Genomic DNA, 19,926 nt, shown 5'->3' on the forward strand with positions numbered 1-19,926 from the left:
ATAAATTTTCACTACAGGAGAGTTATTAAAATTGAAAACAAAAAATTAACATAAAAAAGTGAAAACTTACATTTTCAACAAACATCATTTTTAATATATTCAATATCCTTTTCCATAGTTTGGTCAAGCATTGATCCTCCGATCACATTGTCCAAAGCTAACAATTCAAGGTTCGGTTTGGCACCCTATGTTTAAGTCTTCGTTAAAGCCCAATCTTTAATTCATCATTAATCTTTAACCCCCACACCAAAAAAAGGGGTGTTATAAGTGTGATCGCTCTATTTGTGTTTCTGCCTGTCTGCCTGTCTGTGGCATCGTAACGCCTAGAGAGGGTATCTAGCAGTTTGAAGTAGGCTCTAAAGAAAAGGTAATGGAGTGTGTTTTTAGATACGTTCCAAGTGCGAGCTTAGGATGCCGTACCCAGAAAATTTGTCGGGGTTTTTTTAAATTTTTTAAATTTCACTTCTTTTCTATAAGGGTGGTACACTAACTTTGTAATCACTCAATACTGTAATAAATACGATTATTATTACAATGTTGTATGGTAATAAATATTTTATTTACGATTTACTTTATATATTTTGAACGTGTTTTATGACAAATATTATTATACATTCCGGGATACCAACGTAATATATTCATTGAAAATTGTTTACACCAACCGAGTCCTCCTTGGGGTTTATAATGTTAGTCATCAAATCCAAACTAATTTATAGTCCGAGTTCTGCTCACAAACAGTTTGATGGTATTCAATAGAATAAAATTCGAAATTCAAGCCCTTTGAATTAGGAGGGGTTTTTGATGTTTGTTTAAAATAATGAAAAGTGATGATAAAAAATTTCAAACCAAAAATATATAATATATTGTGTGCAAGTAATGCTTATAAATTTGATAATATAGATATCACTCTTCAACCATCAGTACTCTAACTATAATCGTTTCTGTTCATCAAATGATGCATCTTCGATGAACTCATAATTAAATTAAAATTTTAATTTAGATAGTTTTTTATCACACTCCCTAGTTCATTTGATATAGAAATATCCAATTGAAGAGTATAACTTATATGATTCATCATTTTTGCAGCCAACTATGAACGATAAATCAATAATAAAAAGCCCGATGACCTATAAAGTTTTAATGAACTCCCTAGTATTATTCAATCCTTGCATATCTCCTTAAATAAAAATTGCATTAAATATTGTAGAATGTACGCCAGTCTCTTTAGATATAGCCAGACTTCTCCCCGAAATTTTCATTATAGCCATATTTATTACTAAATAAAAGTATTTATTATTCATTCTATCAAATTAAGAATAACATGCAATAATTTTATTTTGCTGTTTTAAGAAATATTTTGCTATCTGTCATTAATAAGAAATAAATCAATAAATATAATAATTTTTAGTGAGTAATAAATGCAGGAATGATTCACAATATTTTTTAAAACAAGCACAATTATTGAATATCCATGGAGCATTTAAAACCACCTAAATATAAGTAACGGTAAAATTCGGATCTCGTGAATAGCATATACATACATGAATAGCATCACTATACACCACTGTGTATAATAATGCATAATATGATGCATAAATTGTATTACTTTGTAGTATATACTATGAATACCTATCCATAGTATCCATCCACAAAATATCATATGTTCGAAGAATAATTTATGACTAGAGAAACTGCACGTTGAAAAATTAAAGTGCATTAAACATAAGTTAGATAAGATAAGATAAAAAGAAAAAAAGCAATCTTCAGTTTTTAGTTATGATTATAAGCCCTGCGAATTAGAAACCTCAATAGCTCGTGTAAAAACTTGCACTTTTAAGTTTTGGAATCTATTGCCAAAATTTTTTTATCTCCCCTCGAAGCTTTACGGCGCTTTCACGGAGCTTATATAAAGTTAATAAGCGTGCCAAAATCTTAATAATTATTTTACAATAAATTTGTTAACAATTAGCACTTCTGGACTTAAAATTCTGCATCTTATTAAATAATTATCACGCTGAAATTATTTTAATATCATTCGAAAACTTGCATTTTTCGTTTTTGAAATTGGTCAAAAAATATAACTTTTTCATATTTTAGACGTTCTTGCAGCTGATCTCAATTTTATAAAAAACAGCGTTATCTTAAATCTAATTATGCTCATTAGAAAACTGGTACTTTTTAGTTTTGGAATGTATTATGTACAACATTCTTTGTGTGCTTGACAGGATTAAACAGAAAATCGATTTGACGCTTTTTTCTGATTTTTTGAAAACAATTTATTATCATGCCAGAGTCTGAAGATCATAACGTAACGCCTAATCGGACATCGTAGCTGACAACTTGTTGGGGTTTTTTTAAATTTTGTAAATTTCAGTTGTTATAGACTCTCATCTTGTTTTACCACTGAGACCACAAAGCCATTGGATGATCATCATAAACAAATGAAAAAAGCAGAGGTATGTTCAGACAAAGAACATTGGATATCGGACCTTATATTGTAGTGTATGACATCAATTTTGGCGTGAAATTAAATTGAATTGAAAAAAACAAAAACATTAGATTTTGATTACTTTTAAAGTTAAATGTTAAGTGAAAAGTCAATAACTACTACGTCTTACATGCTTACTAACCAATGTTTAATGAAGGTATTTAAAAAAAGTATTAACAAAATTAATTATAAAAATAGTTAAATATGAGTGTATATTAAGCTTTCTAATATAGTCAGTAAAAGTTAAGATAGAGATAGATTACAATTCCTTACTACTTTTCCTAATTATAAAATACAAGTATTGACTTTCTGACTTTATCCCATATATCAGATGTCAAAACTTAACTAAAAATACTATGTATATTCGTATAATACACCGTACGTCTAATGCTGTCCGCCTATAAGGTGTCTTCTATAGAAGTATGTAAAATATAAAGAACGAGAGGTGTCGTGGGCACCCGGTAGGAACTATGTAAAACTACTAAAACTAGCGAATGGTTTTAAATGGAAAATGTACAATAATATACCTGATATATCAGAATAACACATGAGAAATAATTTATAAAGATATATTAACAAAAAAATTTTTAAATTAATTTAATTTGACATTACCATAAATTGCAGATTTCTGTAAAAGTAGTCATTTGACATCACCATAAATTACAGATTTCTGTAAAAATAGTATATAAAATATTTCAGGGCCATCTTCTCTGATATACTCAATGAATAATTACTATTATACATTTATATTTTACCTGTGTAAAACAATACTTATTATTTCGAGTGTAATGGTAGAAAGGGGATAAGCGAGAGCAATCTTTATCAATCTTGACTTTTTAATCCAGCGAAGCGGGTGGGTATCCCTCTAGTTATAAATATAGCTATTACTTCTTTATTAACAAGATATTTTTCTGAAAATTTACGGTATTAATTTTAGAAGTCAAATACTTGTTTTATTCTTCCAAGAATTTAATTTAAGCTACTTTTACTTTTTACTTTTTACTGTATTAATTAATTGTAATATTAGTTTAAAATAGACATACTTCTGTATCTACATTTGGTTTGATCAGAATATTTACTGAGATATGTTAGTGATAAAAATAATTAGAAGGCAGGTGGAATCCGACATTCCCTAAATGAAATGTGGAACACACATGTGTAATAAAGTACTAAAGTCTGAAGAAATATGTTATAAAACTAGCTGGACCCGCAGGGAAATCCGCTGTACGGTACCCGTACCTAACCCGCGGTCATTGCTTAAATTAGTATCAAGAGAACATGTTTTAAAAATATTTGAATTTACAGAATTCAATAAAATAATCTTCTTTATTGTATCATCTACCTCATACCATTACCAATGAAACGGAATCGTAATCTAAACCAGTCTTTGGGAAAAAATATGTATGATGATAGCATACATTTAATGGCAGCGCTGGTGATTATAATAATTTTTTAGAATGAAAAAATGTAATATTAAAAAAAACTAGGAAAATACGCTATTATTGAAAATTATTAAGTTTATTATTATTGTGTTAGTCTTAGTAACATATTTCAATAAAAACAAGTTCTCTTTTTTAAACAATTTTTTGTACATATATAACTTGTAACTTCATATAAATTAGTGAATTTTAGAGTATCATCCAATAGAGAAGAAGATACATTTTAGTAAAATCATTCATTGTAAATGAACAAGATACAAAAACGTCTAACATAAAAATAGTATTTTCCGTACTTACTAGATACTTTATGTTGTAAGTATAGTTTTTGTTACATCTTCACTAAAAATACATATGAACTATCTTCTATTTAGGGAAAATAAGAAATAAATCACCATATATATTTTATAAACCATTTTATATTTGTTACAAGTACATATTTCGTACATTTAAGACTTGGAAAACTAAAAATACAGTATTACTGTATTTTGAATCGAAATAAATATATTCACAAATTAAATGTGTAATTACTGCAATTTATTAATTTAATTTATACTAATGTTTTCCGTTTAAACTTTCAAATAGAAGGTTATTGTTCTCATCCCAATAAGAAAATAGTAAATTTGATGATAGCTTTACGATTTGAAGTGTCTGACATGATCAAATACACCAACCATGGTACCACGCGGAAATTACCTCGGTTAATTTTTAACTTTGCTATTGTTCTACGACGCTTAGAGTGCCGCAGTCCGCATTCATACTATCGCGAAATATCCTCGCCGAGTATACTCGCAAATAAAGTCGAAGTAAAGTGAAACACTCACTACCACACTCTCGTCTTACTTTCGAAGTATCTCATTGCGAATAGCTAGTAGAATTACCTTAATGTTTTTTACAAAAAAAAAAAAAAATTTAATATTTTTCAAAAAATTGACAGCAACAATTATTTTGTCCACCAGAGCTTAATTCGGTCGAGGAAAAACAGCAAATAACGACCAAAGAGCAAAAATTGCATGCGTTCGAAAAAATCTCTGAAGATGGAGGCCATTATAGATAGGACCGAGGTCAAGGAAAATGTGAGATAATATTTCAGGGAAGCAGATAGATAACAACCAATTGTGAATGTAATCGAAATATTTACCATAACTAAAATTGTGAAAAATATATTACACGGTAATTCATTAATGAATACAACAATTCAGTAAATCAGCAAATTAATGGCTTGGATCCTAATGGTTTTACCCATAATGGCTTTTTTTCCGTTTTTATTTATATATAGAATATATAAATTAAATTTCGTATTTTTTAAATAAAGTCCATGAAAAAAAATGTTTTATGTCAAATTATTTTAGTTAATGTCAAATGTCTATCAAATAAAATATATCTTCCACTTCTTATTTATGTTGTAAATTCATATATTGAGGAATGGGAAAATGGTTTAACTTATAGTGCTTATTTTCTTGTTTGACCAGGATGGTATTAACACAAATGAAATTTGTAAAATCTCCGATGTAAGCCACGTTTTGCGTATCTTATTAAAATAGTTATATTTTTATTATGAAATTATTACTAAGAAATAAAACTTGACCAATTTCGAAGTAAGAAAAGGCTTATGAACCTCAAACAACTGAAGAGAATTCAATTATAATCGCTAAAAATTGCTTGGCCAGAATTGCTTGACAATTGAATTTTTCTATCTAAGATTTTTCAAAAGTTTTGTTTTTCTCTTCTTGAAGGTTACTTTTCTCGAACTCTTTTGATAATCCTAGAAGTAGCATGAACAATTCCTATATTAAATTGCATTCAAATTATGGCCGTTAGTCGTTTTCAATTACTACAATGAACTACAGAGTGGCAATTATGAAAAAACAAAATTATTTTCTACTGTTTTCGGTTGAAATCTAAACTTTTTCCAATTGTTAAAACATCTCTCATAAAAGAAATGAGCTTCTGACCTAAACTATTTTAATAATTTGGTATAATCGTACTTAACAAAGCCTCTAAAAATCATTTATTTAGAAAGTATTTCTTGAAAAAAGTTCATCGCCTTTGGATCAGGTAAATGTTAGTATCTCATTTTACTACCCTTTTATTTATTACAGATAAATTTTTTTTTCTACTGTATGTAGATACAGTAGATATGATGTGTATATACAATAGTTGTGACTCTGTTGAATACTGAAAAATATCCGGAACTAGAGTGATACCCATCCGCTTCGCTGGGCTTAAAAGTAAAGATAGATAAAGATTGCTCTCCCTTATCCCCTTTCTATAACACTCGAAATAATGGTAAGGATTGTTTTACACAGGTAAAATAAATGTATGATTTTCTATTTTTTTTAAATGTATAATAGTAATTATTCAATGAGTATATCAGAAAAGATGGGCGTGAAATATTTTATATTGACTATTTTTACAGAAACCTGTAACTTATGGTAATATCAAATGACTACTTTTGCAAATGACTACTTTTACATAAATCTGTAATTTATGGTAATGCCAAATTAAATTAAAATTTTTTAATTAATATATCTATATAAATTATATCTCATATGTTATTCTGAAGTATGAGCTATATTGCTGTACAGTTTCATTAAAAACCATTCGCTTGTTTTAGCGTGAAAGCGTAACAAACAAACAAACAAACAAACAAACATGCTTACTTTCGCATTTATAATATATAGATATAGATATATATCTATATCTATGTATAGATTCAAATACATACGTATTGTATTCCGGGTTATTATTGCCAACTAGGTCAAAAATGATGTATAATATGTATAAGAAAATTACATTGTAATTTACTTCCAATTTTTTATTCTTTTTTGTACATGTATTTATTTCTGTTTCCTTTGAAAAAACATGGCTAAAGAATAGAACAATAAGGATATTTACCACGTAATAGCACCCATATAGTTGCATACATTTTTGCATTGGTTATATTTTTCCTATTTTAAACTATTTTCCTACTATTTTATACAGTTTTATAACTAAAACAATTTTTCCTATAAAAAAATTTAACATAAAAATTTTTATTCAAATGCTATTTGTTCAATTTTGACACAATCTAAGCAAAATAAATAATTTGTTAGGAATGAAAATGTTTAAAATGTAATTATTGGCTTTTGCTTTGAAAAAAAATTTAATACAAATAGTTAGGGCAAGCCCAATTGGTAGAAACATACATAGATCTATGTCTATCCTACTAATATTTAATAGAATTTACGATAACTTACTTTCTGAAAAACTCGCATAATTTTCAGACTTCTTTTTAAAATTTAAATTGAGACTTATTCAAAGACAATTTCTTAAAATTTTAGGTTAATATTGTTTCCTTACTGTCGCGCCTCGACGAAATTAATAAATTTTCGTTGTTTTTTAATACTGTATATAAAATAAATATATATCTCTACCCCGCACTTTGCGTTCTGTTATTATGGCAACAATTCTTAACAACATGATAACTTTTGTTCCATATATGGAACAAAATATTTTACAACCCGTTGAGGCTCATTCATTGATTGGAAAATTTGTTTTCTTAAATTTTTGAGATGAATATTGTAACTATCAAACTCAAACCGTGAGAACAAGTTTTCGTATATGTGTAACTAACCTCCCTACTATATTCAAGTAAAACTGAATAAGAGGCAATACTATTGATAGCTATCGAATTTTGAACGAAATACAGCATTATGAAATGAAATAAAAAACCCATTGATCTGATTAGCTTGAATTGTATAATTTTTATTTTAAAAATAATTTATTTACCAAAGATTGCCAATTGCCATTTATTCATTTCCAAATGTACATGTTGCCAAAAGTCATAGGGAAATGAACTTGTAATGTTTACTATAAAACAATAATAAATACAATATTTTATATTTTATTTCATAGAAACAAAATAATTTTAATAATGTATGTTATTGAATGTGTACGAATTTCGCCATAATTTAAGTTTGTTACCCATGGCAGAGAGAAAAAAAATTTATTCAAAATTACTTCTTACGTTTGGAAAAGGTTACATAAAATCTTCTGGAGATTTTTCCTGAGAAAGATGTTATTTTGAAGAAACTTGTTATATAATAGACTAGCTGTACCCCGCCTCTCATCGCTGTGGGACATTATGGTGGCATATAATATCTAGTATCTAGTAAATATGAAATTTGATAAACGGTAAGCTCACAACTTTTAAATGACTGAACTGATTTTCATGTAAATTACAGTTTTTTTAATGTACACATCATGCCCTTTTATTTGGTACCAGACTTGGGTATGTTTGAAAATATTCGTCTCTACTTTCACCCCTCCCCAGATCTCCTTCCGTCGAGATAACAGTTTTGTAATGTAACACGTCATGCTCTTTTATTTGATACCCTACCCACTTAAGTATATTTGAAAATATTCGATTGTTCATAAATAGGAACAACATGAGTGCCCATGACAAGAAAGAAAAAATTTAGTAGATATTTTATAGAACCGTAGAGCTATAAGTAGTTCTGTATCAAATATTCATTCCATGATATTTGATTTTGAAAAAAAAAATTTTATTGTTTGCTATATTTAACCCCTAGGGGTTAGAACAGTGACGGTGGAAATGGGGATGAAATTTTGTATATGGAAATCCTATGTAAATAATGTAATAACCAAAAATAATAATTTTTTACCGGATAACGTGACATCTATAAATATATAGGAGACTTTCTATAGATATAGATAGATAGATAGATAGTCACTCATCACGATATCTCTGGAACTATAAGACCTAGAGACTTGAAATTTGGCAGGAATATTCCTTTTGCCAAGTAGAGGTCAGCTAAGAACGGATTTTACAAAATTCCACCCACAAGAGGGGTTGCGGGGGTGTTCATGAATAAAAAATTCATATTTTTCAATTATGGCTTTTAATAGTTCAAAACTTGGTCAGAATGTTTTAAATTACATTTAGAAATTTTTTTAACCTTCGGAGGGTAGAAAGGTGTAGCGAGAAAGTGGGAAGGAAATATCGAATATTTACAAATATACCTAAGTGGGGTATCAAATAAAAGAGCATGACGTGTACATTACAAAACTGTTATCCAACGCAAGGAAATGTGGAGGGAGGGGTGCAAGTGGGGATGTTGCCCAGCAAAGCGGGTATATTTTACGCCACGCAAAGCGGGCGGGTAACAGCTAGTTTTATATATATATATATATATATATAGATATTCGTCAAATCTAAAAGATTTAAAGAAAATGGACCGATGATGTATCTCGCAAGCCCCTCGCCAAATTAGCAGATATAATAGATATAAGATATTCAAATTCGGTTATGGATCATAACAAAAAGAAAACATGAAATAATATAGACTGGTATTAAAAGTAATAATTTTTCTTCTGTTATAAAATTTAGGTCATTAATTTAAATATATACAATATTATAAGCCTTATAACCAACCAGTCCTTTACTTTTATCACAGTAAGGCGTCTGAATGTCCTCGTGCCTCTGTATTAAAAACGATTTATCAGTAAACAATTTTGTTTAAACTACCCAGTATAGGCAGTTATTGTAATGGTCAAGACAAACCATTAACACCAATTTTGAGAAGAAGTATGTGTATGTGTGTGTGTGTGTGTGTGTGTGTGTGATCCAAAAAGAATTTCATAACATTGACCGATATCGCGCGAACAAAAAATCATATCGACTTCGTTGAGGTGTTGATCGAAGCGTATTAACGACAATATGACCCGAAAAGAATTGTATATCATTCGGTCGAGTCGTTTCCAGTGGGTTGAGTTCTTTTTTTATATAACTGATTATTATTATTATTATACTAGATTATTCGTGTGAACCAGAAGAGTCACACCAGACCTACCCACAGCTTATTAAATGCAACACGATTAAAAACAATTTCTATATTATCTATATTAAATCTAATCATCCTTAGAGTATATCAAGATTTTTATGATAAAAAATTTTATTTTTATTTTTAAGTTCAGTTTTTTTTTCTTAAAATTTTTAGTTTAAAATCAATTGTATCAATCATACACTTATAGCATTTACTAAAAAGGCAATAACTTACGGAAAATTATTATTTATATTGCTAAATAAGTATAAATAAATTATAAACGTATAGACTTGATTGCACTAAAATGTGAATAAAAACTTTGATTGTAATGTAAAATTGAAAGTGTGGGGTGCTGTATACATGCATTCTTTAAATTTTTTGTTAGATCACAACTCCATCACAAACATGTTACTATTGCTGTCGCTCTCGATTTACCGTGGCATTCAATTTATGTTTATTGTGTTTGTTATTGCAATTAAATAAAGACTTATGATGGATATTGAAGAAGAAAGTTCTATCATACTCAAAGCTTTTTGTGTTTTATGTGTCAGGTTTTGTCTCGATATTTCTTTTAAGACTAAAGTAAAAGAAAGAAGCAGGCAGATTTAAAATGAAACTTCGCAACTTAATTCCAGAATCATGTTACGTGGAAACAAAAGTAAACAGAGAAAAGACGAAAAGTGGCTGTGACAAAAAATTTTTTTTTAATTATTGTCAAATAAAAGATATTTTTGCAACTTAATAGTCTTGGCATCAATTTTGAGCATAAAAATCCCTTCATTATATTTTGGCCAGAAATTGGATACAAAACTCCAAGCCTGATTTTATGTCGCGGGTTTCTTTCAATTTTTAATTTTATTATTATTAATAAAGAAATAATCTTTAGATTATTTTGAACATTAATACAAATTATAAATAACGTTTTTTTAATAAAATTACTTAATAACATACTATAATATATTCATAATTTTTGAACTCAAATAAATTTATATCATGTTTGCAGCATAAAAATTACTACCTACCATGATCATATTGTACATACAGGCAGGCACAGGTGTTTCGTAGATACAAAATTTATCACTCTATAAAAGTCATTACAATATAAAACGAATTTATAGTACATGTACGGTTTTAAAACAACTAAATAATTTATCAATATAATTTAAAGAAGCTTAGAATGCTTGAATTCTATTGCTTGGAGTAATTATGAGAACGTATCTAGTTTATACATTATGGTGAGGCGATATAACAATAAAAACGCTTTAAGATCGATTTGTTTTTTGGACTAGAAAGTCCATGAAATTTTTGAAGTGAAAACTTCTTTAGGCGCGTTGAGGACTTTTTTGAGTGAACAAAAATCACGGAACTCGCGTCATCGTCATCGGCACGCGTCATCGTCATTAATCGTAACATTGCACCATATAAACTACATTGAAAACAACGTTTCTCGCCCGATTACTGAAGTAAAGCAACATAGAGCACATTAAGTTCTAGAATGGCTGATCGCTTGAAAACACCGTGTGTTGTTGCTTTTTTATTATTCATAATAGTTTTTGTACACACTTTAATAATTTCAATTTACAAATTATGAAATTTTAATATTTATACTAAAATAAATAAAAAAATTTTTTTTTAAATTCAGTTACTCCGCAGTTTTAAGTTTTCACTTCCGTTGACAGTATTTTAGATGTATTTTCGTAAATTCAAAGATTAATTACTTTGCTTATAATTATCGAAATCGGCCAAATGTTGTTACTCGGAAGTTTGTGAGATGCCGATCATGAATATGGTGTTCAAAAGTTTCCATGATGGACCTGGTGACCAGGACGACCTAGACACTTCATTGTACACTAGTTGTACACTGCAATTTCCTTTACCAATATTTCGTTTCCTAATTATATAAACAATATTACAAGAAAGTTGCAGTTGTAGTATTTTGCTGACGGCGTGGCGAATTTTTTATCACGTGTGACAAAAAAGGCCATAATTACACAAAATTCAAAAACTCGTTCAGTTCACTTTTATATAAAAGTTTCAATGAACTAAAAACAAAAAATTAAATATTAATTCCATCCACTATTATTTTATTCTGTATATACAAAATATACATAACATTCCACAGAGTCACCTGATAAATGGCATATTTAAAAAAATAAATAAAGATAATGACAATATAAAAAAAAAAAAAAAAAGATAAAAATTTCCTTAAAAATACTTTCGCCTATAATATTGAGGCAGTTGTTACAAATTATGTTATTAAAAGTTAAGTTTAAATTAATTCCATATAATAAAAATTATCAAAATATATTATAATGTGGTATTTACCAAATACCAATTTTGTTTTTAATATAATTACACATTCCTTCCTTAAACTCAGCACATTATACTTTACCTCTATGCTCAGACTACAAAAACTCAACTATTTCAATTTTCAACATTTCATTGTACTATTTCAATTTTTTTTTTTAGTACCACTACAAAGTATTGCTCTTAAATTCTGGACTCTCATTAAACTTCTTTTCCCCCACAAAGTTCGCTTGACTTGATCTTCCTCAAGACATTAATTTCTTCTAAATCTTTGACATTATGAGCTAATTTCATTCGCAATGTAGCATAATCACTCTGGCATATACCGCTAAAGATATACTTATGATATCTAAGCCCCGAATATGTGCACCCCGAAAGAAAGATAAAGAATAATCAAGGGGCCATTGGTCTGTCAGTGATTATCTCAACCTTTTTTAAAGCTGTTGAGGCTAGGACACCCCCAAATCACGGTCAATAATTATCACTGTCTATGTAAACTCCCCCAATCACAGTGATGTGAAAGGACAAGGAACTAAGCAATCAAACTTGGAAGCAGGAATGTCGATGAAGTTAAATAAAAATAAATAAAAGCAGGGAGTTATAATTCCGAATCGGGAGGATTGTGTCATGACAGCATAATATCAAACCTAGTGGACTATACGAGTCGTATAATTATTGCCAAGTATGTGACTTATAAGTAGACTTAAATTTGCATAGTGGTAGTAGTAATTACAGGAGACTGTACTGCCGAGACTAACGTAAAATCAAAAAAGGAGTAACAAAATTTCCAACACTGTGTTTTACCACAGTAAAAAAGCACTTCTAAAATTTAAAGTCTATTTTTTTTTATGTTACTTAGGCGAAAAATGTACAGCAAAAGGAAATGATATTTTCTTCAAGCTAGAAATGCATCAAAGCGGTGGTTTAAGAGAGATAATTACTTAATCTGTCAGCTTAATCATATTTCACGAAACTTGTCCTCATTTCATAGCCTGTTTATGGACCTTACCCTGTTGCCTGTTTATGGACGTTGTGTGAGTACACACAATATTTAATCGATTATTGTGTACATAATGTAATTAAATAAAGTGCGCGATATTTTTCTAAAAAAAAATTTATTTGGTGTTTGAATAAGACATACTATTGTGTATACTTGACAAAGTAAAAATAATTTTAAATAAAATTTTACTTGTAGAAGTATTCTATCGTGTAGGTACCTATTGTACATATAGAAGAAAATGTATTTTTACGAAAATTTTCGTTTTAGTAGGTAGTACTAACAAATGTCACTTCCAGACTAATGATCTTTTTAAAATAAAATAAACAAAATTGTAAGGTTTAAAACTCCTGTGAGTTCATATAAAATGTAGTTAAACTAACAAAATAAAATGCATTTGGGAAAATGGTTTTGGTATTAAATTTAATAGACTTACAATGTGGAGCCCAAACACTATTCGCACCGTGCGTGCATATATAATTGTATGGATTGCATTTATGACTTACGTTGAAAATTTAATATTATTGTCTCACAAATTTAAATACATAATTATGATAATTTACATTTGAAAAATAATATTTGTCTAATTTGATTTCTTATTTTCACAATTTTTAATGCATTAAGTTTAATTAATTAGTGTTTTTCAATAATTTTAATTTGGCATTTTCTATAACATTAACATGTAAAGAATTGCAAATTAGTCATAACAGCCTCCTTTAACACCAAAATTTTTCACTGAAAGCGCTGGCATCGATTTTATTGTCCCTACCATGACTACGCACACAACGAATAGCTTATTTTAACAAATGAGATAATGAATAAGGTTAGGTTACAATGGCTGTCCACGAATGACACCCTAAGTTATAGAGCCCATTGTGATACCATGTGTTTCACCACCTTTTCCGCTGATAATTTCATTTATCAGCTTCTCAACTATGGAGAAGAAATAATTACGGCTATTTGACGTCTTAAACCCACTTTCTGATGGCAATTGGTTGTTTATGTTACCAAAGTAATATATATGAGATGGTAACCATGGATATCATTGATTTTGCATACGAGCAATAAGAAATACGAATCACCAAGTCGTTACAATATCTTAATCGATTTGAACAAATGAGGTATCGTTAGAAAAGTGGAGAGAGTCCGGATGATATAGGACAAGTAAATTCTCAAAAATTAGTAATCACTCAATCTGGATCAATGATTCTAGCTATTAAGATACTGTTACAGTCCTTAATAATGTTAGTTCAAATGTCATGAAGTGATCAGTCAAAAAAACCAATACAGCCGGCATAAATAGCCAAGCTCCAAAATTTTCAAATTTAAAAATCCCTAAAATCCTTTAACTCAAAAAAACTGACGACGTTGCCGAGGCGCTTAAATTAACACGTGTCTGCTTGTTTTCAAAAAAATATTTTTTAAATCATCCATGCAGTACCTTGAAAGTTATTCGAGTAAATATAAGTATTTTGTAAGTCTTTGGTCTTTCCTACCTTCCTTTCCAGAACATAAAAGTTAAACAGATTAAAAACTACGAACTAACTATGTTATTCAATAGTAAAATAAATATACCAGACACATTTTGAGAATATTCTTTAAGGATTCACGATATTGTAAAAAAATGTTAAGGATTCGCGATAATGTAGAAAAATAAATTTGCGTCACTTTAAAATAGCTACATAATTCGATAAAATTGCAGTTGTCTTTTTATAAAATAGAATTCATTTCTAGCTTTTAGCGGACGTATGGCAACTTAGCGAGATAAAACGGTACCTTGATCCATACCATTTAAATTCCAAGCTTCTGTATCAAATAAACCACATCTTGATAAAGATAAAGGAAGTGTTGTATACAACAACGCTCAAAAGCGATTTTTCTAGTAAAAAAAAAGAAACTTGACAATCTTAAATTCAAGTAAAACAATTTTTGAAGTCGGTATTCACTTATAATGATCGTAAAAGCAAATTGAAAATGTTGCTTATCTTTTCCACTCTCGTCATAAAACGGTAATGGATGATAATAGCTTTATAGCCACATTTTCAAAAATTGAGTTGTATATGGGAAAATCTGATCAGTTTTCAAAAAACCCCTCTTAATATGCAAAAACCGCGAACTAGCATACATTTTAATATATCGTGGCTATAAGTGAATTGAGAAAAAAGTATTTTAACGGAAACTACCCTTCGCTGTAGTCCTACTTTAAGCAAGCCTTTCAATTTCAAATTTCCATTTCATTTCCATCAAATTTTGAAGTGAGTAAGTTCTTTTGGACCTTCACAAGTATGATTTTTTGATATGTGAAGTCATTATTTAAAAAAAATGTTTTTTTAGACACGATATTCAGATTAAAGTGTACTAAACTACAGAACCTTTTATTCAGTAGTTTAAATACAGATTTGACAAATTAAAAAAACGTAATAACGTAATATATATAATAAAAATAAACTATTTAAAAAAAACTTACCACATTAGCAGAACGAGAAGATATAGTTGAAACCATTATACTTTAAAGCATTTTACACGTAGAAATAGGTCGGTATGATCTAAAGTATGGTGACATTTTCTATTATGGTCTATTAGTACATCAACTGTGGCGTCACTATATAACATTTTAGATTTTAATTATACTTTATTCTCCATACAATGAATCATTTCAATTAATGTGTTAAAAACTCAAACGACAGATAATTTCCACTTAATAAGCTTTATTTTATAATAGCAGGGAAATATTTTTCCATTAAAACGTTTATTATGATTAAAATAAAGGTTTAGTCTGCAGTTTGTAAAATGTTGTAGGACTTCGAGCTTCTCTCACTATATCACACGACAGAAGATCATATTCCTCACACTTGAATTTTGGCAGTTACTGAGTATTCAGGCCAGTGAAGGCAGGGATCATTACGGAAGGAAGTTTTTGTGACCAGATGGATAAGCTCAATGAATTTAAACTTAGGTTAGGTTAGGTTATATTGCCTGTCCACGAGGAACACACTTAGGCTATGGAGCCCATTGGTATATCATACATATGTTTTACCACCTTTATTTCAGAGGCTGAGTGCACCTCCTTCATGCATATACCATGAACGACACCATCCCATTACAACTATTAATTAAATTAATTTTGTGGCGACGGTGGGAATCGAACCCGATCTCCTTTGCATACCGCGGACGGAATTGGCTACGCCTTAGCCAACTAAGCTAATAAGGCGACAATTAAAACTTAGAACTTCCAACTTTTTTTCAAGAAGATTAAAAATACGTTCATGTCAGCCTGTATATAAATAGTTAGTTCAAAATATTTAATATACTATCTAAAGAAAATTGTAATATCGTATCTAGATACATTTAAACGAATACGAGTATTTTTACTGAAGTGTTTTCACCCGTACAACGTATATTACTGTTACTTATGATTTTCAAAAAATAGTAAATAAATAATATATTTTCGTTCACTTTATCAATATCTATTTTTCAACTGAGAACGTGAAGAATAGAGTAAACATCTTATATATATATATATATATATATATATATATATATATATAGGTGGTAAGGTCGTTCGTATCGACGATAACAATAAAATAAATTTACTTTTAGCACCAACTGGAAATGTTTAGTTTACAGCAATGATGATTAAATTTTCTTTATTAAATTTAGCTGTTTAAAACCGGTTTTATAAAGAAACGTATGAATTTGAGAATATACTTATGATTTTACACAAGAAAATATGATTTTTCTTAAGACTTTTGAGAGATTAACACATCTGCAAAACTGAAAATTAATTGGCAACATATAAACAAAATTAATGTGAGTCAAATATTTCTGATCTTTTTATGGCGTTAGAAAAGGAAGAGTTCTTAAAATTCTCTTATTTCTGATTATGTCATAAAAAATTCGGGCCTAAAGATCTGCTGCTTTTGACTTTTTTTAAAAAAAACTTCTACTAAAGGTCATATATATGATTGCAGAAAAAGAAAAAGACACAAAGAAATCTTATTTTTATATCCCGTACAAATGAAATATGTATCAAGGAATACTAATTTTAGTCCCAAGTTTGTAACGATAGAAATATTGATGATACTAACAAAATTTTGGTAGGTGTTCTTAAAATCAACTAATTAGCCTATTTTCGTCTGTCCGTCTGTTTTCTTGGTGGAAATTTTTTACCTGAAAATACCCGAAATCAAATTAAAATTAAGGGCTAGAAAAAAAATTTACAAACAAAAGTTGATTTTTGTGCTATATTACAAAATAGGTAGTTAGTTCTATTTAAACAAAGTTGAACATAAACACCACCACCCCCTCTACTAGACCCGGATTTTACTGCTCTATGATATTCTAAACTGTTTTCCAAATAATAAGCAGAAGGCTTTTTAAAAAATCACCCCGTAGTATATCTTTAATAGATCATAATTCTGACGAAGTCTGGAAAAAAAGAGCGGTTAATAAGTAGTCTTAAATATGAGATGGGCTAAGACCTCATATTTAGTCACACAAAAAAGACAAGAAATCATTATGTATTCTGAGTTTGCTTTCCATATTTAACCAACACAAGAAACCTCGATTTCTGAAATATAAGTACGTCGTAAAAATTTGACGTGTAAATTTTTATGTGTACCTAAAAGATTTTAACGAAATCATTTTAATCATAGGGTTTTTATTATTGTACGGAAATTTTTTTTTAAACAAATTATTTAATAGCTTACTTAATGGCATTAAGAAAAAAATGTTTCCATTTTCACACAATATTCTTGGGGAATATAAAATAAATGGTTTTTTGTCTCGTAGGGTATTTACTTTTTTTTAAATTTTTTTGAACGTTTTTAATGTTTTTAAGTGTTAATGGCATTTTGATAGGAAACAGTATGGTATACATAAAATTAAATGGAGTGAAATTATCACATTATACAGCTTATCTGTTTTTTAACGTTAATTTATTGGTTGGGGGTTGAGTTTAACATTTTATTAAATTCCTTTAAAATAGACATACCTATTGAAATAATTATTAAGTAAGGGTAATTAATTGTGTCCTATTTTTTTTATTTAATGAAAAATAGGGAAAAATGCTCATAATTAACCTGTCCCAAAAGTTTTATTTTTTTAATATTAATGTATTTATGTAAGAAACCAACAAGACAGTTTTTACCCCAATTTAATACGAATATAATTCCTGAATGATGTTTTTTAACCGAGACACATTAGTTCTTCAGTACTAAACACATTTTTTATCGAATACCTCACTAATTAATTTTCCAACTTTTATTGCAGAAACAGAATGGAAAAGCAAAAAGCTTTTGCTTTTTGCAAGGGAGGAGGGTGCTATGTGATTAAAGCAGGATCTAATTTTGTTTTTTATAAATAGTAAAACAACATACTTTTTGTAGCAAATTGTTGTTCTTTGCCGCTAAACAATTTTTGTATACATTTTAATTTTTGGTACTTCCTTTTATGGTTTTTAAGACTGTAAAAATACTATTGGAAAAAAAATTCCGGCAAAAATTACTTATTTGTTTAAAAACAAAAAAAAAAAGTCGATACTTTTTTACGTTTTTCGGCTTTTTGGTTTTCTACCTCCTTTTTAAATAATCACAATTTTGGCAAAAACTGGTCATCATCATAAATCGAGAATTGTAATAACACATGCCTTTAGTTCAAGAGCTTATATTTGGCAAAAATTTCTGAGTTTGAAATTATTCTGTTTAAAAATAAACAATTTTTTGACCATTGGGAAAATGGTTTTTTTCACCAATGGGAATTCATCAGAAAAACTGGGCGTTTTTTTCTACATTTTGTAATTTCAGAAGGATTATCATGACTAAATTTCATAAACTATTTGCATAAAACTATTCTATTTTATTAGTATAAAATTTACAAATGTAATGTAATTATTTTACTGACTAAGAAAATTATTGTTATATTAAAAGTCTTAACATTAAAATAATGACAAAAGTAATTAGACATTCTATTTACATAGCACAGAACAAAATATCTACTATTCACGTTTCAGTTAGGTGGATTATTCAGTTCCGAATAAATTTACACAATCCATGTTGTTTTACAAAGTAGCTTTCGAAGTTAAACATAGCTTTCCTATGATTCATCAATGTATTAACATTGGCCATACATTTAATTAACTAACTTTTCTGACATCTACTTATCGTTTTAGCAATTAGTTCCAAAAGCTACCCAGAAAGTTTATATTAACAAATTTGAATAATTTGAACTTCAAATCGCCATAATAAGTCTAATAAACATGTAAAAATACTCAATAGTCAATGCAAAAATATAAAATTCTTTGGTTGTGAGTCTGTAGATGAAAAATAAATACAGATTTTTGGGAAATTCGAAATGATTAAAATGTTTAAAATGTAATCTAATTGCGATATTGTTGATTAAAAAGCTGCTATCAAAATCGATAGTTCGAAAAAATCCACATTGCCACCTTGTTTGTTGTTGTAAGACTAACACTGTTAAAGTAAAATGGCCATTATTTACGTTCTCCTAATCATATTAGAAAATTTGTAAAACATGGTAGTTCTCCTAACAAATTCTACCCATGAACGTTAGAGTTGTAATTAAGGATAGCAAAAGATTCCTTGAAGATTTCAAACAATTAAAATTAGAAAAATCCGCACTTTTTTTTCGCTTTTTCTTCGATATAGTTAATTATTTTGTTACAGAGATGTTGAATGAAAATTAATCTTATTTGTTAAGGTCTCATTAATAAACAAAAGTAGTCAAGAAACTAAAAAGAGCAGTTATAAATCCCGCTAGTTCTATTAGAAGAGACGCAAGTATCACAAAATTGACGAGCTTATTTTCAAAAACTTTTGTCCAAAAATAGAGATTTTTGAAAAAATTGAAATA

The sequence above is a fragment of the Chrysoperla carnea genome, chromosome 3, assembly GCF_905475395.1.
Source record: "Chrysoperla carnea chromosome 3, inChrCarn1.1, whole genome shotgun sequence".
NCBI classification, from domain to species: domain Eukaryota; kingdom Metazoa; phylum Arthropoda; class Insecta; order Neuroptera; family Chrysopidae; genus Chrysoperla; species Chrysoperla carnea.